General features: G+C 39.0%; 1 protein-coding gene and 1 pseudogene across 7 annotated transcripts in view; one reads left to right on the top strand and one right to left on the bottom strand.

Moving 5' to 3' along the window:
- Positions 1-27,103, top strand: part of RAI2 (retinoic acid induced 2) — a 388,924-nt gene that overhangs the window by 14,220 nt on the left and 347,601 nt on the right. The window lies entirely within an intron of this gene.
- Positions 1,325-15,085, bottom strand: LOC100688749 (annotated as a pseudogene).

Genomic DNA, 27,103 nt, shown 5'->3' with positions numbered 1-27,103 from the left:
TCCATTTGTGTAATTGCTTTGTCCTGTGACACATGCACCTTCAGCTGACTTTGGAAAGCCTGCTATTTTGGAGGTCATAATTTTGACTGATAGGCCTATAATTAGTAAGTGCTCATTAAGTACTCTGTCCTGAGTATTTCTGTGGGATGGTAGAGAATGTTCTTCACAGCTGCCAGGGTGATAACAGTCCTGCAAATTGGCATGACTCCAGAAGTAACCAAAGAACTTTATAGAGATGAAAAGTAAACAGGAGAGCAACCAGTAGATACAGCAAGGGAGAGAATAGTATCGAGGCCTCTTGATCACCCAAACTAAGGGCTCCTTACCCTTTTTTTCTCCATACTGTTGAAAACTTGATATTGTTTGTTTTTATCCCACCCATTTGAAGTCATGCCTCTCTCTCCTGGCTCTTTGTCATCCTGTCTCCTAGCTACAGGTGTTTCTCAAGTGTTGATCTGAAGTCTTCTTCTCTCTTCCCTGATCCTCCCTCACACAGAGCATTCCATCCCAGTGGTTTCAAATATAAGCTTTATGTTGGTGACTCACAAATCCACACCTCTGGCTTCTACCCAAACTCCACTCCCACATTTTTAATTGTCTGCTGGACATTTACCCCTAGAGTTCCTCCTGAAGCCTTGACACAGTACACCTAAAGCCTTACTTTTTCCTTAAAACCAACTTCCATACTTTATGACCCTGCATTTCCAGTCCTTTATATATTGCTAAAAGAAATGTGTGCCTAGTGCATCAAAAGAATGTTCATAGGGCATGACATATCATGACCAAATGCAGCTTCACCCAGGAATGCAAAGTTGGGTTAAAATTTAAAAATCAAACAGTTTAATTCATCACATTATCAGAATAAGGAGGGAAATCGTGTGATTATTTTGATAGAGAAAGTTCATGTGGCAATATTAAACATCTTTTCATGATAAAAACTCTTAGCAAAGTAGAAGAGAATATTCTTTCCTTTAAATTTTAAATCCAGTATAATTAACATGTAGTGTTATATTCAGTTTCAGGTATACAATATAGTGACTCAACAATTCTTTTTTTTTTTTTTGACACTGGACACATTTTTATTGAGCCTTTTAGTTTACAACATGAGGTAAAAGGAAAGTCAGTTCTCCTTAACCATTATTTTACACAGTTGTAGTAATATATTTCAAACCTTAGGGAATTATACTGGATTACATACCTTAAAAGTTAGGGATTGAGTAAACAATATTTGGCTTCTTGAATTTTCAAGTTGACTCTTCCCTTACAATGGTAAACAGCTTTACTTAGTTACATAAGATTCTTCAAGGCCATGTTTTATTCTTGCTTATGTCTTTATATCTGAAGCATTGCTTTTTGGATCAATATCCACTAATTCCACTTGAAAACTGAATTTTGCATTTGGTGGAATTTGGGCATCAGGCTGTCCTTTCTTTCCATAAACTCATTCTAGTTCAATCTCTGTCGAGCCTTTTCTCTTTACTCATAGTCAAGAATGCTTCATCCCTCCTCTGATAACTTTGCCTTTTCCAACTTTAAAACTTAAGGGCGTGACATTTTTCTTCTTTGAATTCATTTGAATATTAGTATCAAAATCAGTCCCATCCTGTAGTGTTCTGTATACCAGCATTGAACAACATCTCCCTTTTTGGGAAAGTTGATTTTATCTCCTTCTTTAAGAGCACAATTTATATATTTTGGTGGACCCTCATCCAGAGTCTCTTCAGGCTTGGTTTCTTTGGGTTTGTCTTCATTAAACTTCACATTTTTCGCCTGCCCAGACACTGTACTTATACTTTCAGTACCCTCGAAATGTTTACTTTCAGAAAAATAATTATAGGATGTAACCAAATGGTCCTTGTTAGCTGTTTTGACCACATTTTCAATGTTTCTTAATAACTTATGTTCTGCAAGAAACAAGTCTGAACTATGGTTCTGTAAAAGCTTGATTATGTCCTTCTTGGGAACTGCTTGCTTCTACACAGTCTAGATAGATCCACTGTGTGATGGCTCCTGCCATCTTCCCCCACTCATGATTCAACTCAGTGCTCATCATGATAAGTGTACTCTTAATCCCCTTCACCTATTTCACCCATCTCCCCCCACTTCCCTTCTAGTTACGACTAGATTATTCTCTGTATTTCAGAGTGATTTTTATTTCTTTATTTCTTTGTTTCTTAAATTCTACATATTAAATGAAATTATGTGTTTGTCTTTCTCTGACTTATTTCACTTAGTATTATACTCTAGATTTATCCATATTGTTGCAAATGGCAAGATTTCATTCTTTTTTATGGCTCGGTAATATTCCATTCCGTACATACATATATATCTATATATATCTTCACACCACTGCCATGTCTTAACACCTGTCATCTATTGATGGACATTTGAGTTGCTTCCATAATTTGGCTATTGTAAGTAATGCTGCAATAAGCAGGGGTGTGTAAATCTTTTCAAATTTGTGTTTTTGTATTTTTTGGACAAATAGTAGTGGAATTACTGGATCCTATGGTAATGCTATTTTTACTTTTTTAAGGAACCTCTGTACTGTCTTCCACAGTGACTGCACCAGTTTGCATTTCTACCAATGGTGGAGGAGGGTTTCTTTTTCTCCACATTCTCACCAGCATTTGTTATTTTTGGTGTTTTTGATACTAACCATTCTAACAGGTATGAGATGATATCTCATTGTGGTTTTGATATGTATTTCCCTGATAATAAGAGATGTTGAGCATCTTTTCATGTGCCCATTGGCCATTTGGATGTCTTCTTTGGAGAAATGTCTCCTCATGTCTTCTGCCCATTTTTTAAAAAAAGATTTTATTTATTTATTCATGAGAGACAAAGAGAGAGAGGCAGAGACATAGGCAGAGGAAGAAGCAGGCTCCTTGCAGGGAGCCCAATGTGGGACTCAATCCCAGAACCCCAGGATCACACCCTGAGCCAAAGGCAGATGCTCAACCACTGAGTGCCCCAGACGTCCTGTTCTGCCCATTCTTAAATTGGATTACTTATTTTTTGGGCGTTGAATTGTGTAAGTTCTTTTTTTTTTTAAAGATTTATTTATTTATTTATTCCTAGAGATGCAGAGGGAGAAGCAGGCTCCATGCAGAGAGCCTGACATGGGACTCGATCCAGGGTCTCCAGGATCACGCCCTGGGCTGCAGGCAGCGCTAAACTGCTGTGCCACCGGGGCTGCCCGAATTGTATAAGTTCTTTATATATTTTCAATGCTAACCCCTTATCATATATGTCATTTGCAAATGTCTTCTCCCATTCCCTAGGTTGCCTTTTAGTTTTGCTGATTGTTTCCTCTGCTGTGCAGAAGCTTTTTATTTTGATGTAGTCCCCATAGTTTATTTTGGCTTTTGTTTTCCTTGCCTCCAGAGACCTATCTAGAAAAATGTTGCTATGGCCAATACCAGAGAAATGACTGCCTGTGCTCTCTTCTAGGATTTTTATGGTTTCAGGTTTCACATTTAGATCTTTAATCCATTTTGAATTTATTTTTGTATAAGAAAGTGGCCCAGTGTCATTCTTTTGCATGTCACTGTCCAGTTTTCCTAACACCATTTGTTGAAGAGACTTTTTCCCATTGTATATTCTTTCCTTCTTTGCCGAAGATTATTTGCCCGTATAATTATGGGCTTATTTCTGGGTTTTATATTCCGTTCTACTGATCTATGTGTCTATATTTGTGCCAGTACCATACTGTTTTGATCACTAGAGCTTTATAATATATCTTGAAGTGTGAGACATTTTGATGCCTCCAGCTTTGTTTTTCTTCTTCAAGGTTGCTTTGGCTATTTGGAGTGTTTTGTGGTCCCATACTAAATTTAGGATTGTTTGTTCTAGCTCTGTGAAAAATACTGTTGGTATTTGAATAGGGATTACATTAAATGTGTATATTACTTTGGGTGCTATAGACATTTTAACAGTATTTGTTCTTCTGATCTATGAACATGGAATGTCTTTCCATTTCTTTGTGTCCTCTTCAATTTCTTTCATCAGTGTTTTATAGTTTTCAGGGTATAGGTCTTTTACTTCCTTGGTTAGGTTTATTCCTAAATATTTAATTATTTTTTGTGCAAATCTAAATGGGATTGTTTTCTTAATTTCTGTTTCTGCTACTTCATTATCAGTGAATAGAAATACAGTGAATTTCTGTATATTGATTGTGTATTCTGCAAACTTACTGAATTCATTTATCAGTTCTAGTAGTTTTTTTGTGGAGTTTTTCAGTTTTTTTTTTTGTAGGGGGGAGAGGCAGAGGGAGAGAGAGGGAAGAATCCCAAGCAGGCTCCAGCCCATTGTGGAGCCTGATGTGTGGCCTGATCTCACAACCCTGAGATCATGACCTGAGCTGAAATCAAGAGTCGGATGCTCAATCAACTGAGCCAACCAGGCACTCCAGATTTTCTATACATGATATCATGTCTTCTGTAAATAATGGAAGTTTTACTTCTTCCTTACCAATTTGGATGCCTTTTACTTCTTTTTGTTCTCTGATTGCTGAGGCTAAGACTTCCAGTACTGTGTTGTGTAGAAGTGGTGAGAATGGACATCCTTGTCTTGTTCCTGACCTTAGGGGAAAAACAGTTTTTCACCTTTGAGGATGATGTTAACTGTGGGTTCTTCATATGTGGCCTTTATTATGTTAAGATAACCTATTTTGTTGAGAATTTTTTGTCATGGAATGGATGTTGTATTTTGTCAAATGCTTTTTCTGCATCTATTGAAATGATCATATGGTTCTTATCCTTTCTCTTATTGATATGATGTATCATGTTGATTGATTTGCAACCCGTGCATCCCAAGAATAAGTCCTACTTGATCATGGTGAATGATTCTTTAATATATTGTTGGATTTGGTTTGGTAATGTTTTGTTCAGAATTTTGGCATCTATGTCCATCAGAGATATTGGCCTATAGTTCTCTTTTTTGGTGGTGTATTTATCTGGTTTTGGTATCAGGATAATGCTGGCCTCATAGAATGAATTTGAGTTTTCCTTCCTCTTCTATTTTTTGGAATAGTTTGAGAGGAATAGGTATTAACTTTTTCTTGAATGTTTGATAGAATTCATATGAAGCCATCTAGTCCTGGACTAGTCCTTGTGTGTTGGGAATTTTTTTTAATTTAAATTCAATTTGCCATCATATAGTATAAAACCCAGTCTCATCCCATCAAGTGCCCACCTTAGTGCCTGTCACCCAGTCACCCCATCCCCCACCCACCTCCCCTTTTGCAACCCTTTGTTTCCCAGAGTTAGGAATCTCTTGTGGTTTGTCTTCCTTTCTAATTTTCCCCACTCAGTTCCCCTCCTTTCCCTTATAATCCCTTTCACTATTTCTTATATTCCACGTATGAGTGAAACCATGTGATAATTGTCCTTCTCCGATTGACTTATTTCACTCAGCATAGTATGTTGGGGGTTTTTTGATTACTGATTCATTTCATTGCTGGTAATCAGTCTGTTCAATATTCTATTTCTTTTTGATTCAGTTTTAGTAGATTGTAGGCTTCTAGGAATTTATCCATTTTTTCTGGGTTGTCCAATTTGTTGGCATATAATTTTCCATAATCTATCATAATTATATTTCTGTGGTGTCGGTTGTTATTTCTTTTTTCTTCATTTCTGATTTTGTTTTTTGAGTCCTCTCTCTCTTTTGATGAGTCTGACTAGAGGTTTATGACTTTTGTTTATCTTTTCAAAGAAACAGCTCCTAGTTTCATTGATCTGCTCTATTTTTTAGTTTCTGTTACATTTATTTCTACTCTAATCATTATTATTTCTTTCTACTAGTTTTGGGTTTTCTTCTTTTTCTAGCTCCTTTAGGTATAAAGTTATGGTGTTTGGGAATTTTCTTGCTTTGTGAGATATGCTTGTATTGCTATGAACTTCCCTCTTAGAACAGCATTTTATGCATCCCAAAGGTTTTGGACTGTTGTACTGTTATTTGTCTCCATGTATTTTTTAATTTCCTCTTTGACTTCTTGATTGACCCAATCACTGTTTAATTGCATGTTATTTAGCCTCCATCTATGTGTATTCTTTCCAGATTTTTTCTTGTGGTTGATTTCTACTTTCATAGTATTATGGTTGGAAAAGATGCATGATTTGACTTCAATCTTTTTGAATTTGTTGAGACTGATTTTGTGGCTTAACATGTAGTCAGTTCTGGAGAATATTCCATATGCACTTGAAATGAAATGTATTCTGATGTTTAAGAGTAGAATGTTCTGAATATTATCTATTAGATCCTTCTGGTCCAATGTGTCTTTCAAAGGCACCGTTTCCATGTTAATTTTCTGTTTGGATGATCTATCTGTTGATGTGAGCGAGGTGTTAAAATCTCCTACCATTTTTTACTACTATTGATTACTGCCTTTATGTTTGTTATTAGTTGCATTATGTATTTGGATGCTCCATGTTGGGTGCATAAATATTTATAATTGTTATATCTCCTTGTTGAATTGTTCCCTTTATGATTATATAGTATCCCTGTCTTTTGTTACAGTCTTTATTTCAAAGTCTATTTTGTCTGATATTACCACTCTGGCTTTCTTTCACTTCTATTTGCATAATAAATGCTTTTTACATCCCTTTGCTTTTAATCTGCATGTGTCTTTAAGTGTGAAATGAATACTTGGATGCAGCATATAGATGGGTCTTGCTTTTTTATCCATTCTGTCACCCTTTGTCTTTTGATTGATGCATTTAGCCCATTTACACTCAAAGTAACTATTGGTAAGTATGTACTTATTGCCACTTACTTGTTTTATGGTTGTTTTTGTAGCTGTTCTCTGTTCCTTTCTTTTCTTGCTCTCTTATAACTTGCTGCTTTTTTTAGTGATAGGCTTGCATTCCTTTTTCTTTATTTTATACTTATCTATTATGAATTCCTGATTTATATATAGTGACCAATAGGTTTATGTATAACATTTTCTGCACATAGCATTTTATATTAAGTTGATGGTTGCTTAAGTTCCCATTCCAAAAGCACTACATTTTTACTCCTCCCCTACTTTTTAGGTATATTGTGTGATACTTTACATCTTGGTATTTTGTGAATATCTTGACTGATTTTTATGCATATACTTAATTTTACTGCTTTTGAGTCTCTTATTTTCTTACTTCTGCTTATGGTCTTTCCTTTCTACTCAAAGATTCCCCTTTAATATTTCTCATAGGGCTCGTTTAGTGGTTAGAACTCCTTTAACTTTTGTTTCCCTAGTAAATTCTTTATCTCTCCTTCTATTATGAATGATGCCTTTGCTGGATACAGTATTCTTGGCTGCAGATTTTTTTTCAACACTTTGAATATATCATGCCACTTTCTTCTGGCCTGCAAAGTGTCTGCTGAAAAATCAGCCAATAGCTTATGGAGTATCTCTTGTACATAATGGTTTTCTTTTTTTCTTGCTGCCTTTAAATTCTCTGTCACTACTTTTTGCCATTTTAATTACTGTGTGTCTCGGTGTGGACCTCCTTAGGTTGATTTTGTTGGGAACTCTGTGCCTCCTGGATCTGGATTTCTATTTCCTTCTCCAGATTTGGGAAGTTTTCAGCTATTATTTCTTCAAATACATTTTTCTGTCCCCCCTCCCTTCTCTCTTCCTCTGGGATTCCCTATGTCAGTGTTACTACACTTTATGGTGTCACTGAGTTCCTGTAGTCCATTTTCATTTTTTGTTCTTCTTTTTTCTCTCTCCTGTTCAACTTGATTGCTTTCTATTACTCTGTTCTCCAGGTCACTGATCTGATCCATCCTTCTATTTCCTCTAGTCTGTTATTTATTCTCTTTAGTGTATTTTTAATTTCAGTTATTGAGTTCTTTATCTCTTGTTGGTTCTTTTTTATGTTTTATATGTCTTTGTTGAGGGTCTCACTGAGTTCCTCCATTCTTTTCTCAAGTCCAGTGACAATTATGACAGTTACTTTAAATTCTCTATCAGGCTTACTCATCTCTGTTTCACTTAGCTCTCTTGCTATGATCTTGTCCTATTCTTTCATTCAGGACATATTTCCCTGTCTCCCCATTTTGTTTAACTCTCTATGTCTGTTTCTCTGTGTTATAAAAGTCAGCTACATCTCCTGCTCTTGAAAGTAGTGGCCTTATGAGGAAGAAGTACTGTAGTGCCCTGCAGTGCAATGTACCCTGTTCACCAGGTGCTTCAGAGATATCTATGTGTGTTACATGTGCCCTACTGTTATGGATGAGCCGCATTTGCCTTCAGTCTAGTCATCTGCAATGGCTTTCTTTGCCTGTTATGGGCAGGGTTTGGTCATGGTGTTGTTAGTGGACCAGTCCAGGGCCACCTTCGGCTTGAGTTGAGTCAGACCAGGTGTTTGCTAGAGCTGCAGTAGCAGTGAACTGTAGGGTGCTTTCCCTGCGTCGTTCTCTGAAAAGCTTTCATTGGTGGATGGTGCCTATTGTCAGACCAGATGTCTGTCCCTAGCCCACTGCTAGGGCCTCAGTTGAACTGTTGTGTGGGCTTTCTTCTCCTCTTTCCCTAGGGCAGGAGTCACTTTGGGATGGTGCTAACCACTGTCAGGGCTATTTGCACACTGCTGCTTGTGGTACCACTTTGGATGGATTCCTGTTGAGGTAATGTTGGAGGAGGAGGGTCTGCAGGAGAACACAGGGGTGGGATGTGTGGTGTTAGCAAGGTCTGGACTAGTTTGTTCTTGGAGAGGGCTTGTAACAGCTTTGGAAAACTCCTGCCATGGCTGGGTTGGAGAGAGTGGGTCTGTAGAAGAGTGCAGGGGTAGGTGCACTATTAAAAAGCTAGGTGGAGAGTGTTCACACTCTGCTGGATCCCAGAGATGTCTGTGTATCTAGGCTGGGGGATGGGGAAGGGAAATGGTGCCTAGAAGCTCTTTTGTTCCTGGAGAAGTTTCTGAAAGATCCCTGCCCCTCCAGCACACTCTAAGATTAGTAAATAAATCTCCATCCTGTATCTCTCAGGCATTTTTGAAACTGCTGCTTCTATACTGTGTCTCTGTGGGGCTGTTTGTTGTGTTGTCTCTTTAAGGGTAGATACTCAGTTTCCTGTCACCCTTTGGCTCTCCAAGGTCTAAGCCCACTGCTTTTTAAAGTTCCGTTTGTTAAGTCCCACTGATTATAAGAACTCATGCAGGTAAGCCTCTAGTTTTCGAAGCCAAATGTTATGGGGATTTGTCTTCCCAGTGCTTGTCCCCCATGCCTGGGGTGCCTGGGGTGGGGTCTGTTCCTCTTTCGTCTGTACCTGCAGCACCCCTCCTTCCCCTGGACAGTCCTACAGGACAGCTTGTTTCCTGGCCATGTTCCTGCCCTTCCTACCCTCTTCGATATAGCCTCCATTCTACATTTAGCCTGGATAGTCTGTTCTGCCAGTCTTTAGGTTGTTTTCTGTGTTATTTTCACTGATATGGGTGTTATCTAGGTATTTGTGGGACGAGGTGAGCCTAGGATCCTTCCTACCCTCTTCGATATAGCCTCCATTCTACATTTAGCCTGGATAGTCTGTTCTGCCAGTCTTTAGGTTGTTTTCTGTGTTATTTTCACTGATATGGGTGTTATCTAGGTATTTGTGGGACGAGGTGAGCCTAGGATCCTCCTACTCTGCCGTCTTCCCTGGAAGTCCTCAGAAGAGAATATTCTTAATCTCTAAAAAGCCTACTGCAGGGACGCCTGGATGGCTCAGCAGTTGAGCATCTGCCTTTGGCTCAGGGCATGATCCTGGGATCTGGGATTGAGTCCCACATCTGGCTCCTTGTGGGAAGCCTGCTTCTCTCTCTGCCTGTGTCTCTGCCTCTGCCTCTCTCTCTCTCTCTCTGTCTGTCTCTCATGAATAAATAAATAAAATCTTTTTAAAAAGCCTACTGCAAATATACTAAATGATAAAATGTTGAAAAATTTTCCCTGGAGGTCAGGAACAAGACAAGGATGCCCCTCATAATCACTGCTACTCTTTCAGTGTTCTGGCCAGTGCACAAAACAAGAAAAAGGCATAAGAATTAGAAAGAAACAAAAAACTGCCATTATTTGCATATGATATAATTATATTCATAGAAAATCTGAATGGTTTGGCAGATAAACTATTGGAAGTAATAAGAGAATTTAGCCCAGTGTCCGGATTTAAAAGCTCAATATCCAAAAATCCAATGTATTTATCCATACCAGCAACAAACAGAAAATGAAATTAATATAAAATACTGAGGAATGAATCTAATAAAAGATGTGCAAGACATCTACAGAAAAAATGATAAAACCATATTCTGAAACATTAAAGAAATACACAAAAGGGAAGATATGCCATAGTAAATATGAGCAAAAAAGATGCCAATTCTTCCCAAATTTAATTCTAAATTCAGTGCAATTCCAATAAATGTGTTTTGGTGGAACTTGACAAACTGATTTTAAAATTCATATAGAAATACAAAAAGCTAAGGGTAGCCATTACCCTTTTGGAGTAGAAAAATAAAGAGGAAGACTTTATCCACTGGATAAGAAGAGTATTATAAAGCTTTAGTAATCAAGACAGTATATATATATTTTTTTTCAGGGATATTAAAATAGACTAGTGGAATAGAATGAAGAACCCAGAAACATATCCATGCGTAAGTTCAGTATTTGACATATGTTGTACTGAGAACAGAGGAAAAATGTCAGTCCTTAGTATAAATAGTACTGAGATGAGTGGCTATACTTAAATTAAACCTCTGTCTCACACTATACTCCCAAATATATTCCAGGTGTATTAAAAGCCTAAACGTGAAAGGAAAAAGAAAAAGCTTCTAGAAAATAATATAGGAAAAGATTTTCATGAACTAGTGAGTAGTGAGTAGGGAAGAATTGCATAAACAAGGTGCAAAAGATACCCTACTATAAGAAAAAGGGACCTCTGTTCATCAAAAAACAATACAAAGAGTGAAAAGATAAACCACAGAGTGAGGGGAGATGTTTTCAATTCACACAACAGAAAACTAGTATTTTGATTCTGGTGCGTGCTGTTCATTGGAGGAATGCTCTCAGGAGTGAAGAAAGTGGGACAGGGCAGGAGAAGGCGCCAAGCATATTCTTAGCTGTAGCCTGATCCCATAGGGAGTTCTTTTTTTTTTTTTTTTTGTAAATTTTTAAATTGGAGTTTGATTTGCCAACATATAGTATAACACCCAGTGCTCATCCCATCAAGTGCCCCCCTCAGTACCCACCATCCAGTCACCCCATCCCCCTGCCCTCTTCCCCTTCCACTACTCCCTGTTCATTTCCCAGAATTCATAGGGAATTCTATAGTATGAATTGTACCATAGAGTTGTTTCCCCTTGAGGCAAGGGGTCCAGAATTCCATACCCTCATGTAGCATTTAGTTCTTAGCTGTGGGCTGTGCCCCAAAGGTGGGGATGAGCATAGCTTCCTGGGTAAAAGGGGCCCCTGCTAAGCTGGATGACATTCTTTAAAGAAAGGGACATTTGTAAGCTATTAGCAACCAACACACAACATCTGGAAGGATTGTTGAATTGATTGGTAAAGGGGATCATTGTGGAACACCAATAGTGTCCTCTTCAGTGAGGACTTGGTTAACACATCTGAGTCAACCTTAGTTCTCATGTAGTATGGATCCTGTGTTGGAGCCTGGAAACCTGCCATGAGGCTGGCCACCACAGGAAACTGTGACCCTGGAGCAGAGAATAAAGGGTGAACTCTATTTCCATGGAAGAGAAGGAAGTTGTGACAAGGAATTGGGGATTTCTAGAGATGAGATTGAAGTAGCTACAGGGAGAGAGCCAGTACTCTCCTAGAATAGTGACTGAGCCAAAAAAAAAAAAAAAACCCAAGAGAGAAACAGATAAGTTCATCAGCTGTGGACCCTGACCTCAAGACTAGTTGGGGCATAGCACTAGAGAATACAAGGATACATTTTCTCTAAGACCAGTTCTATTCCCATCACCTAGCTTTGAGAAGTGCCCAGAGGTCAGAAATATGTGCCATAAGAATTTGTGAAGAGTAATATATCAGGTTTTTAGGAAATAGAGAAACTATATTTATACTGTGCATATGAATTGTATGAGTAAATTTTCAGTTCCCACTTTGAAACACTTTAAGACTACTAGATTGTTATATTTGAACATATAAATGAAGTAAACAGAATCTGACCTTTGACAACAAGATTATAATCCCTTTGAGAGCAAAGTCATTTCAACCCACATGTCTAGTCAAGAGCCATTGGTAAAAGTCAAGACACTGTGGAAAAAGAAGCTTCAACTATAAATTATATTGGTATATTTGTTACTAATTTAGAGAAAAAATCACTTTAGACCCACACCTCATCCCATAATGGTGGTCAAATAAAATATATATCAAAAAATTAATTCATAAAAACACTGAATTTTATGAGGTCTGTGGGGTTCTCTATAAAGTTTATAAGCTTTGAAGTGATGTTACAAGTGACGAAAACTTGTAAACTTAAAACATAAAAACTTAAAACTTTATATATAAAAATTTTTAAAAACAGAGAAAATACTTCCTAACAAATATGGGAAACAGAGGCTTAATATCTTAGGCAAATTAAAAAGAAAACATTAATATCACAATACAAAGAAGAAAAAGATAAGGCAATTCCAAATAAGGAATTGTGCTAAGTAAACAGATAAATGGGAAAGTGTTGAACATTTCACTTCAATCTTAAATACTTATTGAGCATCTACAATAGGCCAGACACAGGCCCTCTATCAAAGGAGTTCTAGGTACAGACACCAAAGAATACAAATCAAATTACTAATCAGATACTAGTGAAACTGGTATGTGTGTGTGTGTGTGTGTGTGTGTGTGTGTGTGTGTGTATATATATATATTTTTTAGATTTATTGATTTTAGAGCATAAGAGAGAGAGCATGAGCAGGAGGAGCAGAGGGACAGGGGGAATCTCAAGCAGGCTCCATGCCAAGTGTGGAACCCAACATAGGGCTTGATCTCATGACCCTGAGATCACGACCTCAGCCAAAACGAAGAGTCAGATGCTTAACCGACTGTGCCACTCAGGCACCCCAAAACTGATACTTTTATATGCTGCTGCTGAAAGTAAAATTACACAATCCAATTTGAATTTGGCCATACCTGTCAATTGATAGCATTGTTTAAATCCTTTAACTTAGGAATTCTACTTCAGGGAATATATCACCAAAGAGAAAAAAAAAATCCCAAGAGAGGAAATAAAACTTTTATGCCTGAAGATGTTCACCACATTGTATTTTATAGAGAGAAAATATATATGAAAGCACCTTAAATATTAAATATTTTAATCCAAGTTTTCTTAAATTAATTTTTCTATAGATTTTTTTCATAGACTATGTATTAAGAAGCTTGAGAACATGCCTTCAAGAAGAAAGGGGCCCATAATTTTGATAATCATCCTTTGAGATTCTAGGGCTCTGATGTAGTTCATATAGTAATATGGTTTTGGTTGGGTGAAATGTTTGGAGCCCAGGCAAACCTAAGCACCAGACTAACCCAGAAGAGAGTTTCTAAAACATAGAGAGGCCGAAGTCTCCTGAGAATGCACTTTTCTAGTTTTCCATGGGTGTGAGCGTATCATGTGGTTTTCAGGAAGGCTAGATGAAGCAGTTCCAACTTATCTACTGGACACAGCAGGCCTTGAACTCAGAAAGAATGAGAACAAATCTCTCATTCTATACACATGGAGACTTTCACAGAAAGGACAAGACCCCTGTTATCAGCTAGAGAGTTCTGAAGAATGGGCAAAGTACGTGATTGGGTCTCAGAATCAAAATTCTCAGAGCCCTGTAGCTCCCGGGGAGCTCTCCAAGGTCCTGAAAAACTGCTTGCGCCTCTATCCAAGCTGATGGAATCTTCATCTCACTAATGTCTCTTACCTAAAGGATTCACTACCTCAGCTTGCCTTGACACTTGCCCTCTGGTCTGTAACCCCTTGACACAATCTGTCTGTGACCCTTGCCTAGGGGGACTTCAGTCACTGCATTTTATCTGCATGTACTGGCAGCTTCATTTATCAGTGTCCTTCTAAAGGAAGTCTATTTGAGGTTATCTCAGTAGGAGAGAATATATGTTTTATTAACTTTTGGTTGTACTATCAGGAAAGAAAGGGACTCAAGAGAGATAATTTTCAAATATGGGTCCTCTTAGGTTAGTAAAGCCTGGTATCTGTCACTACATTTGGTTGTTGCTGAGATCTGTGAGAAAGTAACTACTAGAAGAACACATGGAAGAAACAGAAAACACCGTCAGAGAGTTGAGAGATACAAAGAGCCTACACGTGACTTATTTGTCATACTTTTCTTAAGATTTTATTTATTCATTTGAGAGAAGAGAGAGAGGGAGAGCACAAGCGGAGGGGAGAGGCGGACTCCCCACTGAGCAGGGAGCCCAATGTGGGGCTCAATCCCAGAACCCTGAGAGATCATGACCTAAGCTGAAGGTAGATGCTAACCATCTGAGCCACCCAGGTGCCCCTTGTCATACTTCTAAATCCTGCAATTACTGGATTAGCAACAGGGTACAGCAAGCTGCCTTACATATGATTGGAGTTGGTAAACAAGTGAATATTAAACAAGGCACTAGAAGAACACAGTTCTAGTCTTGACTGTTTTTTTAAACAAATTAATTATATAACATTGGGCAAAACATTTAGCTTCTCTGTATGAATGTAAGGTAACTGCTGCAACAAACAACCCCCAAATTGCAGTCACTTAAAACAATGTAAGCTGCTTTCTCACTCATACAACAATCTAATATATTTTCCTGGTTGACTGGCTTTCTTGGACAACTTTTCTCTCAAGTGGTGTCGCAGACTTCTTCCATATTATAGCCTTGCTATTCTGTAAGTTTTGGAGTTATCTTCATTCAGCTGGTCATCGAGGAAAAAAATGGGGTGTGTGCTCTCTCTGTGCCAATCTATAATTCTTACTGGGACCACTGCCCAATTCTTTAGGGGACAGTCAAGACCATTCAGTGTTCTAGCCCTTTGGTTCTTCTTCAGTGGGCTCCTGCTGTGGCCTGTTTTGGGCAATCTGTTCTCTTGCACCCAGTTCTCTCCCAGCTTTTCATAGGAGCTGTTCGCCATCACCTTGGAATGACATTCTCTCTCTACTTACTCCCTGACATTTTGTTCTCCAGCTTCTGTTGCCTGGTCTTGCTAATACTCAATAAATATTTACTAAACTGGTGTTAAAAAAAAGAATGGGGAGGAGCTTATATTTTAGAGGGTTTTATGGGTTAGGCCTTAAAGTGGTACAAATCACTTCTACCTACCTTCCATTGGACAGGACCCACCAAAAGTTCACACCTAATTGTAAAGGATCTTGGAAAATGGAGTCTTAATGTATGCTAAAAAGGAAAAGGGACACAGTTTGGTAAATAACTGGCCTTACTCTCTAGGTTTTGGTTTCTTCAATGGTAAAATGATGCAAATAACATTTGCTCTTTTTTCTCCATAGACTTATTGTAAAGGTCAGAGGAGATTACCTGTGTGAAAATGTGTTAAAAACTGTAAATCATGGGCAGCCTGGGTGGCTCAGCGGTTTAGTGCTGCCTTCAGCCCAGGTGTGATCCTGGAGACCCAGGATCGAGTCCCGCGTCGGGCTCCCTGCATGGAGCCTGCTTCTCCCTCTGCCTGTGTTTCTGCCTCTCTCTCTCTCTGTCTCTCAAGAATAAATTTAAAAAAACCTGTAAATCAATGTATAATGGATATACAGGAAGGGAATCATTATTGCTTGGCTTGCGTACCTTTGAATGTTAATTTTAAGAGTGAAAAAAAAAGATGTTCTGTCTTTGGTAGGACTCCTTATAGTTGGTCACAGTATATACCAATATAAGTATATTTAATGGAGTATTATATTTTCTGATATGGGGCAAAAATAGAGATTGTAAATGAACCTTTGACATTCCATAATTTGAATGCCTTGGTCGAAGTATATACTAGGATGGAATTAAGGGAAAGTACCATTTTGTGTTCAAGCCTAATTTTTTGCCAGGCTCCTGAAAATGCTTCTAACCTCCCAGACAATAAAACCTACCATAGGTTTGATAACAGGTGGTACATTCTTTCCTCTTTGACAGCCTTCCCTGGACTGGGTATTGTAAATGAGATATCTATTATGATTATTGTGCATGACATCTAATTATGGACATACCCAAACTCACACACGCACATAGCTCCCTTGTCATTTTTCTAGGGCCCTTCATCCTCAGCAGTGAGAAACTCCTCTTACCACTAATTCCCCAAGTAAACAAAGCTCCCAAAATTGCCTCCTTCAGCTTCTCCTTCTCGGGTTTGCTATGAATCGGAGAATCTGTTAGAATTGCTTTATGCCTATACACCCAGCAACATGCCAATGATTTCTAAATGCTGGTCACTCTTTGGTTACATGATGTTTTGACCTAAAGCTAATATCAGCCATCCGGGAAGGGCTATTATTTAAACAAACCTCACTCAGCCAATTGTGACCAAGGCACTGGATCATACTGAACTGCAAGTTTTCTTGTAAGGATGAAAGAAAATAATAAGAAATCACAATAGCAAGGGACATACTCTGAGTCCCAGCTTAGTTTTCTGAAAGGAGAAAAAGAAAGACATTTGTTTGAAACTCTAGGGCCTTAGGGTAGTTCACCAGAGCACACTAAGCTTCAGGAATTATGTCTAATTTATCTTAGAGCAGACGGAACTCACAGCTTAAAAATTCAAAGCAAAGATAGCTCTATTCTCAATATATATAAAATAACTGAATGCGAGCATGACCTAAAGGAAATTAGACTGCACATAATCATGCATTCTGGTGCACTGTGGTATTAACTTGAAAATATAGAGCTTTGAGTTTTGTGGAAAGAAATAGAAGTTGGGATGTAAAATGAAGCAAAGAAGGAGATGCCTTGGAAATATGAATTGCTATAAATGAAAGCAATGTCTAATCAAATAAGAGCCTTCTACAGTAGACTGTCCTTCACATCTGGGTATCTTGGCTATCTATCTCTTATCAGGGAAAAAAAAGGTCAGGGAATTATACCAAAGCAGATCTCTTTCAGCTGGACAAGCTTTAAGAGAAAAAACAAAAAACAGTCTCCTGCTCTTTTTTAGTGCCTCTTAGTGGGTATCTTTTTCTTTTTTAAAATCTGCGTCTACCAGCCCTTTCCCAGCTATATATGTACTTGAATATTTTTCTGCTCTGTGTTCTACTCATGCTATGTGTCTCATGTATCCATGCAAATTGGTGCCCAAACTAGGCATGCTAAAAGTGCTGGAGTCCTGAAGCAGATTGGCCCTTCACTGATGACTTGCATTGGCAGATATCCTCTTCACAGTTTGATGGTAAAAGCCGGTTGAAATTTAGGAGACCATTTTGCTTTCAAAAGGGATTCGGGTATTGAAATGTGCTTGGAACAAAAGTTTCCCGCAGTTCTAGGACAATACACATGGATCTTTCCAGATATTATGTGTATGTGTGGTGGTGGTGGTGGTGGGGGAGATAGGGAAACGTAGAGGCAATATGAGAGAGTGGATGGAGGACTGAGATTCAGGGGTTCAGGAAACCCAGAATTTTAGACTGTTTCTCACTGAATCTAGGACTCTAGAAAGTGGTTGATCCCTCTGAGCCTCAATTTTCCTATTTGCAAAGTAATAGTAACAAACAATTGAGAGGCAGGGTGGTATAGTGGGCAAGTATACACATTCCAGAGAAAGGTTGCCACGGTTCAAATTCTGGCTCTGCTGCTATTACCTATAACAGTCTGTACCTCAGCTACTTTTTTTTTTTTTTTTTTTTAACATCTAGCTGAAGCTTGAACTCTATTACTGGTTGCATAATGTACCATTTTACTTTTTAAAAAATTAATGAACTTTATTTTTTAGAGAAGTTTTAGGTTCACGGCAAAATTGAGCGGAAGTATAGGGTTCCCATTTACCCCCTGGGCCCATACGTGCACATGCTCAGCCTGCTCCACTAACATTATATTCCCCACCAGACTGGGACATTTGTTACAATCACTAAAACTTTATCAACATATCATAATCACCCAAAGGCCACAGTTTACATTAGGGGTTCACTTTTGATATTGTACAGTCTGTGGGTTTGGACAAACATATAATGATATGTATCTACCATTATAGTGTCATACAGGATAGTTTCACTGCCCTAAAAATTCCCTATGCTCTATTTATCCCTGTTTCCCTGCTAACCCCTGGCAACCACTGATGTTTTTGATGTCCCCATAATTTTGCCTTTTCCAGAATGTTGTATATTTGGAATCATATGGTATGTAGCCTTTTCAGATTGGCTTCTTTCACTTAGTAATATGCATTAAGTTTCCTCCATGTCTTTTCATGGCTCGATAGCTCGTTTTTTCCTTTAGCACTGAATAATTAGATTCTATTGTCTGATCATCACAGTTTATCCATTTACCTTTTGGAGGACATTTTGATTGCTTCAAGTTCTGGCAATTATTAATAAAGCTGCCACAAACATCCATGTGCAGGTTTTTGTGTGGATATAAGTTTCTAATTCATTTGGATAAATACCGAGGACCAATCATACATTAAGAGTATTTTTAGCTAGTTTTAAAATAGTTTATTGAGTGTGGGTTTTAGCAGATTTTATCTTTTAAGGGATTGGTTTGTTTCATCTAGGTTATCAGATCCTGGTATAGAATATAGAGTATAGAGTTGTTCATAATATTTCATTATCTTCTTTTTAATGTCTATGAGATCTTTAAATGTCCTTTGAGTGATGTCTCTTTTATTTCTATACTAGTATTTTGTATTTACTCTCTTTTTTTCTTAGTTAGCCTGGCTAGAGGCTTATCGATTTTATTGATCTTTTCAAAGAAACAGCTTTTGATTTTGTTGATTTTCTCTATTGATCTCGGTTTCATCGATTTCTACTTGAATTTTTGTTATTTCTTTTACTTACTTTGGATTTAATTTGATTTTTTTCTCTAGTTTTCTAAGGTAGGAGATTAGATTATTGATTTTAGATCTTTCTGCTTTTGCAATATATGCATTAAATGCTCTAAATAACTCTCAAAGCACTGTGTTCACTGTGTCCCACAAACTTTGATAAGTTGTATTTTCACTTTTATTTAATTCAAAATATTTTAAAATTTCTCTGGGTTTCTTCTTTGACCTATGTGTTAATTAGAAGTGTATTGTTAATCTCCAAGTATTTTGGTATTTTCCAGCTATCTTCCTGTTATTGATTTCTACTTTAATTCCATTGTGGTCTGAGAGTACACATTATATGCTTTCTATTCTTTTAAGCTAAGATATATTTTAAATTTATCAAGGTGTATTTTATGGCACAGAATGTGGTCTTAGAGAATGTTGCATGTGAGCTAGAGAAGAATTTGTACTCTGCTATTGTTGAATGAAGTCATCTATAGATGTCAATGAAATCCAGTTGACTGATGGTGCTGTTGAGTTCACCTATCTTTACTGATTTTCTGCCTGCTGTATCTGTTTCTGATAGAGGGATGTTGAAGTCTCCACCTACAATAGTGGATTTATCTATTTTTCCTTGCGGTTTTATCTGTTTTGCCTCACATGTTTTGATGCACATGTTAGGTGCATACACATTGTCTTCTTAGAGTAATGACCTTTTAATCATTATGTAATGCCCCTCTTTATCTCTGATAACTTTCCTTGCTCTAAAGTCTGCTTTGTCTCAAATTAATACAGCTACTCCTGCTTTCTTTCGAGTACTGTTAGCATGTATATCTTTCTCCATTCCTTTATATTTTGTCTATATGTAATTTACATAAATATAAATTTATTTAATACTTTAAATTATATTAATATATTAATATCAATATATCAATTCATTATTATTAAATTAATATCAATATATCAATTCATTATTATTAAATTAATAATATTTAATATATTATGTATGTATGTATTTATTTATTTTTGAAAGAGAGAGGGAGCATGTGTGTGAGTGGTTGGGGGAGGCGCAGTGGGCAAGAGAGAGAGAGAGAATCTTAAGGAGGCTTCATGCCCAACCCAGAGCCTGATGTGGGGTACTATCCCATGACCCTGAGATTGTGACCTGAGCCAAAATCAAGAGTTGGATGCTTAACTGACTGAGCCACCCAGGTGCCCCTGTGATGTTATTTTTAAAGTGAGTTTCTTGTAGATGACATATAATTGAATCTTGTTGGCAGAGACATAGGCAGAGGGAGAGGCAGGTTCCCCATAGGGAGCGGGATGTGGGACTCGATCCCAGGACCCCAGGATCACGACCTGAGTCAAAGGCAGACCCATAACCACTGAGCCACCCAGGCGCCCCAATCTCTGTCTTTTAATTAATGTATTTAGACCATTGATTAAAATGATTATTGATATAGTTGGATTGCTATCTACAATATTTGTTACTCTGTTGCCCTCTATTTTTGTTCCTATTTTTGTCTTCTACACATTTTCTGCCTTTTGTGGAAGAAAGGAAGTTTTAACAGAGTATTTTATATGATTTTATTTTGTCTCAATTTTTAGTTTATCTACTATACTTCTTAATTTACTTTTATAGTGGCTGCTCTAGAACTTGCAGTATACAAGTACAGTGAATCTATGCCCACTTTATTTTTTAATTTAATTTAATTTTTAAAGGTTTTGTTTTTAACTAGTCTCTATACCCAACATGGGACTTGAACTCACAACCTTGAGATCAAGAGTCAGACACTCCACTGACTGAGCCAGCCAGGCGTCCCTAAGTCTACTTAACACTATACCACTTCATAGATAGTGCAGGTACCTTATAATAACAAAAGAATCCCAACTCCTCCCTTTCATCTCTTGAATTATTACTGTCATCCATTTCACTTATAATACACATAATTAAGCATACATATAAGCACATAAGCTTACATAATTGCATACACTGTTGCCATTACTTTTTTGAACAAATAATCAGAGCAATTAAGAATAAGAAAAATAAAACTTTTTATTTTACCTTCTCACTTATTTTTTGATGTTCTTTCTTTATGTAGGTCTAAGTTTCTGACCTATATGATTTTCCTTCTCTCTGAGGAACTTTTTTTTTTTAGTGTAGTTGACACCCAACATTATACTAGTTTCAAGTGTACAACAAATTTACATAGTATGCTGTGTTCACCACAAGTATAGCTACTATCTCTTTCAGTACATCAATATTATAACATCATTGACTATATTCCCTATGTTGTAAATTTTATTTCTATGAATTACTCATTCTATAACTGGAAGTGCTTCTTTTAACATTTCTTGCAAGGTGGGCCTACTGGCAACAAGTTCCCTTCATTTTTGTCTTAGAAAGACTTTATTTCTCTTTCACTTTTTTTTTTCTCTCTCTCTTTCACTTTTGAAGGATAATTTCAAATGATATAGAGTTTTAGGCTGGTGGGTGTTTTTCTCCTCATACTTTATATATTCCACTCTCTTCTTGCTTTGCATGGTCTATGAGAAGTCAGATATAATTCTTATCCTTGTTTCTCTACTGGTTTCTTTTGAGATTTTTTTCTTTATCTTTGATTTTCTGCAGTATGCTTAGGTGTAGTGGGAGATTTTTTGGGCATTTATCCTGCTTGGTGTTCTCTGAGCTTCTTGGATCTGTGGTTTGGTGGCCAACATGTGCCTCAGTTGATCCATCTGTAAAGTAGGTATTATAATAGCTATTTCATGTCGTGTGGATTAAAATTAATTCAATGTGTTACAAGCACTTAGAAGAGTACCTGGAATGTAGCTAGTACTATGTAAGTGTTAGCTAGTATTTAATAGATACTTGCTAAGCAATGGGCTAAGTGCTTATCATGCAGGATCTCATTTTTCCCTCACAGCAACCCTGTCATCAGGAGGTACCTATTATTACCCCCATTTTACAGATGGGGAGATTGAGGCTTGTCTATGATCACACAGATTGTTAAGTAGCAGATCTGTAACTCCTATTGAGGCCTATCTGGCTGCCAAGACCATGCCTTAAATTAGCAAGGAACAGCACCTCAGAAGGTGGTTGGATTTTAGTTAATCTCTCTGGTCCTTTCCAGAACTAAAACACTATTGTATGAAGTTTGAAATAATGCCAGAGTAATACTGTGGTAAAGCGTACAGGCTTAGGAGTTGGAAAGCCTGTGTCACACCCTGTTTCCACTGCTGTGACATGAGGCGAATTCACCTACCTTTCCTATGAAGTTGTTCTGAGGACTGAATGGGCTACTGTGTGTAAAACGTTTTACACAGTGCTTTGTGACTGGTACTGGCATATTTTAGGTGCTCAAAAAAGTTAGATAATAATTTTAATTTAAAAATCTTGTCTAATAGTTATAGTATTGGAAAAAGTCATGAAATGCTTTGGATTTAGAGACTGAGAGTCCAGGCAGGAGGCCATATGGTAGGAAACTCCTGATATGGAACTTGGCTGGAAGAGGTCACACTAACTTATATAATAGAACCCAGCCCTTGCGCTGTGCAGAAGTCTTCCCGGGTAAGAAGCTGAGATGACTCTGGTACGTGGAAGTGTTATCTCTAATGGTGGCAATCATAATAGAACTGGGACACTCTTGGGCATTGTGACAGGGCTCTTATTTATGGTCTCATTCAGAGGAAGGAGGAAGTTGAAGGGAGTATTCCTAACATGATTGGTCCTGATTAAAGAGGGAGCAGATGGCCTTTAATCTGGACATCAGCGGTGATGGACAATATTAGGACTGCCTATTCTCTGAGCTTCTCAGAGTTAAAAGGGTTGCCCCACTTGTATGACTTTGGCATGACATTTCTTAGGGCTAGGTAAAGGGATCTGTGCATGTTTAAATCAGAGGTGACAGCTCTCTGGGGGACCAGACCTATGGGATATGGTAAAGGGGGCCCAATTCCTGTGACTCACATTTCATTATGTGTGTGTATAGATATATGTATGTGTCTGCAGTTCTGGTGCTGCTCTTTCATTTTCCTCTGAAGAAACAGAGAGATTAAAAGTAGCAATTCTACTCTCTTGCTTTGGCTGCTCAAGTAGTCCTACCTCCAAAAATGTGAATTGTAATCTCAAAGCCCCTTGCCAGCTTCCTTCAGTAATCCCTACTCATCACCCATCACATTCTACAGTGTCACTGTTCTGGTTTTCAGATATATCCCCTCAGTCCAATAAGCACAGATAGAGGGCATATTTTGTGCCCGGCACTGGTGTTAGGATCTGAGATTATAAAAGAGAATGATATAAGGTCCTGGCCCTCAGAGAGTTGGAGTCCTTATTGATAGGGACCTTTAAGCAAATTAGTACAACACTATACTATGGGCTATCAGAAAAGTGACTTCGTTTGGCTTTCTCCGAAAACAGGTTGTGGAAAAAAGATTTCAGTTTAAGCAGTTTTTTGGGGGGAAGTGATCCCAGGAAGCACTGGTAGAAAAGATCAGGGAATTGAGGAAGGGAACAAAAGAAAGCCTATCCAGGTAGTTACTACTATAGGCAACTGGAGTTCAACCTCTCCAGGGAGCTCTGTGAGACAACATAAAACATGCCTTGTTCTCTCCACCAAGGGGCCACACAGCTAGGCCACTTAGCCATCACATCTCTCTTCATCAGTGTTTAAAGACTGCCTCAGGGGAGATGAACTCCCTAGCGCCACTACTGACCACCTGGGCAGATGCACTCTGATGGGCAGATACACAGCCCCAAGTGGAGCCACTGGTTCATAGTAAGCAGCCTTCCGTGTAGAGGCAAAGGCCAAAGAGATGTGGGAAGGACCCCAGCAGCATCTGCTAGAAGAAGTATGTTGGGTTTACAGTGAGTGCACACAGGGTTAGCCATTCCTACCTTAGGTGATGATCGAAGACTTCAGAGAGAAGAGCTTTCCAGGCTGGAACAAAGACCTGGAGTGTTTGGAAGAGTGCAATGAATTTAATATGCCCGGAACTGGTGTCACAGGGGAGAGTGTCAGGTGTGGGAAAGTACTAGGTGTAGGTGAGGGCCAGCTCCAGTACCCTGTTTAGCCAAACTACATGCCAGACTTGCTAGAGATGCAGAGGGAGTCACACAAAGGCTTTAAGAAGGCTTGTGACCCAGACATGCTTGCTTTTTAGAAAGATCAGTGTGGCTATGTAACCAGAATAGGTAGCTACTCCTTCCCATTTGCTTCCTGTGGGTTTGTGTCTATTTCCTATCACTGTGAGTGTCAGCCCGGCAGTGGCGGTTCAAACCATCCAATTTGTGCTCTTCCCAACACTCGTAATCAGCCTTACTGTGTCCCTTCAGACATGGGTGATGTCCCTCTTTGGGGATCTGGGTCACATTCCTGTGACATCCCCCTTCCAGGACTCTAGGTTCTGGTAACTTCAGTCTCTCCCTTCCATTCCTCCACATCCCTGGGGTGACCTCTGATTCCTGCACTCCCATTTCTGTGTTATCTCAGCATCCCCTGTCTACCTTTTGAGTCCTCCAATACTCATTTCAGCAGTTTCACCTCCAGTCCCTGCTTTACCTCTGCAGAACTAACTGTGCTGCCTGTCTTTCTCCCTGGACCATGACTGATGCAGAGCGGCACAGGTGACAGAGTATCTGGGGAGTGGCTTAGCTGGGAGACCGTGAGTTTGCAGCTCACATACCTGTTTGGTTCTCCCCAAGCCTCTCAAGAGCCAGGACCTAGGTATGGAGAAGGCATGTGTTTGGGGTGATCCAACATTAATGGTTTGAAGAGGAGGATGTGCAAGAGGGCATATAAGCATCAGAGCCAGGTGGTCCAGATAATACCAACAGTAGCAGCAATAGCGATAGCCACGATGATAATAGAGGGACCTACGATTTTGTGTTTATGGGCACTGGTGTAAGTGCTTTACACATATGGTTAACTTAATCTTCATGACAACCCTAGGAGCTAGGTGTATACTTTTACTCTCCATTTTACACGTGAAGACACCAAGCACCAAAAGGCTGCTAAGTAATGTGCCCAAGGTCAAATAACTATAAGGGACAAACTTGATATATGAACCTGGGCAGTTTCCCCCTGTAGTTGGGGCTCACGATCATTACGAGGGGTGATCTTCCTGCCCTACTATTCTGTGATTTCATGGAAATATGACTTAATGTCTCTGTGAAAATCCGCAGCTTAATGGTAAGGTTTTAGTGATGACAGCACCTTTCCAAGAAGCCCTTGCAGAAAGTAAGAGAAAGTTGGGCTGAATCTATGAAGATGAAGCTAAAGAGAAAGCCAGAAGAGAAGGCATGGACTCCCAGGGGTGTGGAGCTCCCCTTCTGCAAAGGCACAGATGGAAACGCGATGGAGGAGCTGGGAGTTTATCACTCTCTGAAAGCTTAATTAGGTCATTGGTGAGGACAGAATATTAAAAAAAATCCCATCAGCTAAAGACCTATGGGATTTAATTCCCCCATTCCTGCTCCTTAGTCTTAGAATAAATGAAGCCTTTTCCTAGTTACAAAAATGATGTTGAAAAATGATTGATTGTCCTAATGAGGAAAGAGAACAGCTGCCTGAACAGCAGATGTAACTTTTATAATCATTTCCTCTTCATTGGTTTTCTCCCTAACGACCCTGGCACTGATGATAGTATTTAAGAAGGAGGGTGTGTGGTGGGCAGAGGCCTGGAATGATCAGGAAGCTTGGGTAAAGAGGGAAATGGTTGCCCTGACCCTCCTGATCAGCTGCATTTCTAACAAGCCCAAAGTTATGGCTGTTTTTCAGGCTTGTTAAAGGTGACACAACCAGAGTTTGTTGCAACGTGAGGTCCCAGGATTAAAGGCCAGACCTGACAGAAAAACCACCCACAGCTATCACATGTGCTTAAATCTATCGTAGCTTCACTAAGGCCCTAGGGGGAACTGTCATGCAGAGAGGAACATCCCTATCAGGGGATATTTTGCAGCAAGTCGGCAAAGACACTGAGATGTGATAGCATATGCAGCCGAGCACGGTGGTTAGGAGCGTGGGCCCGGGCTGTAAATCCTATGTTCGAATCCTGACTCTACTACTTGCCAGCTGTGTGACCAGCTGTACCTCACTGTCTAGCTGTGTGACCTTGAGCAAGTTTCTTAATCTCTCTGTGCCTTGGTTTCTAGCTGTGCAAACCCAGGCAAGTTGCTTAACCTGTCTGTGCCTCAGTTTGCTAATCTTTGAAATAAGGATGATAAGAACCTATTTCATGGGGTTGTTGAGGGGAATAAATAAATGTTTGTAAAACACTCAGAACCGTACCTGGTATATAGCAGGTCCATTTATAGAGCTCTTAAACAACATAAATGGCCCGAGATTGGCAAAACCTTGTCAGCCACATTTTTCTGCCATCTACAAAAGTGTGATTCATCAGTTGGTCTTCAATGCCCTCTAGATTTTGGGATCTCTTTCTCCCTTCACCTTAGTAGCATGGGGACTCTCATCCCAGTGTTCTCTTATTCCATACAAATACTCTACACAAATCTCAGTAGGGGCTCAAAACCTCAATTTGTGGCGAGATGCTAGTGACTCATAAACTTTATCATGTTTCTCCTCTTAGCCTAAATCAGGGGCTCATGGCATCTCAGGCGCTGGCCTGAAGTGGTGGACCTCCCAGTGCCACTTCATACCTAGTTTGATGACAGTTTTGTGTGGACTTTCCGGTTGTTCCTCACCACAACTCAGAATTCCAGAACTTTTGGTTCTCCCATCTGGGAACCCACACCCACACTACCACATCCTGTTCAGGGACTCCCCAAAGCAGTTGTCTGTTTGGCCTATGGGTATGATCATTATTGGTTCTGGGCATATTGGACCAGACCTGCTTGGTAATACTCTCGTCCACATTACAGGAGAGCTGTCCTAAATTTTGGTTCAGTTCAAGTAGATATAATTATCCCTAATGTTGTTGTTGTATTTAGATTTTATTTATTTATTTCATAGAGGGGGAGAGGGAGAGAGAGAGAGAGAGAGAGAGAGAGAGAGAGAGAGAGAGAATGAGTTAGGGGGGTGGGCAGAGGGAGAGAAGAAGCAGACTCCCCGCTGAGCAGGGAGCTCGACATGAGGCTCTATCCCAGGACCCCGGGATTGTGACCTGAGCTGAAGGCAGATGCTTAACCAACTGAGCCACTCAGGTGCCTTAATTATCTCTAATGTTAAAGAGCAAAATTTCATTCAGTTTTCA

Source organism: Canis lupus, chromosome X, assembly GCF_011100685.1.
Source record: "Canis lupus familiaris isolate Mischka breed German Shepherd chromosome X, alternate assembly UU_Cfam_GSD_1.0, whole genome shotgun sequence".
Lineage (NCBI taxonomy): Eukaryota > Metazoa > Chordata > Mammalia > Carnivora > Canidae > Canis > Canis lupus.
The sequence above is the reverse complement of the archived record's forward strand: the minus strand, read 5'-3'. Positions and strand labels throughout refer to the sequence as shown.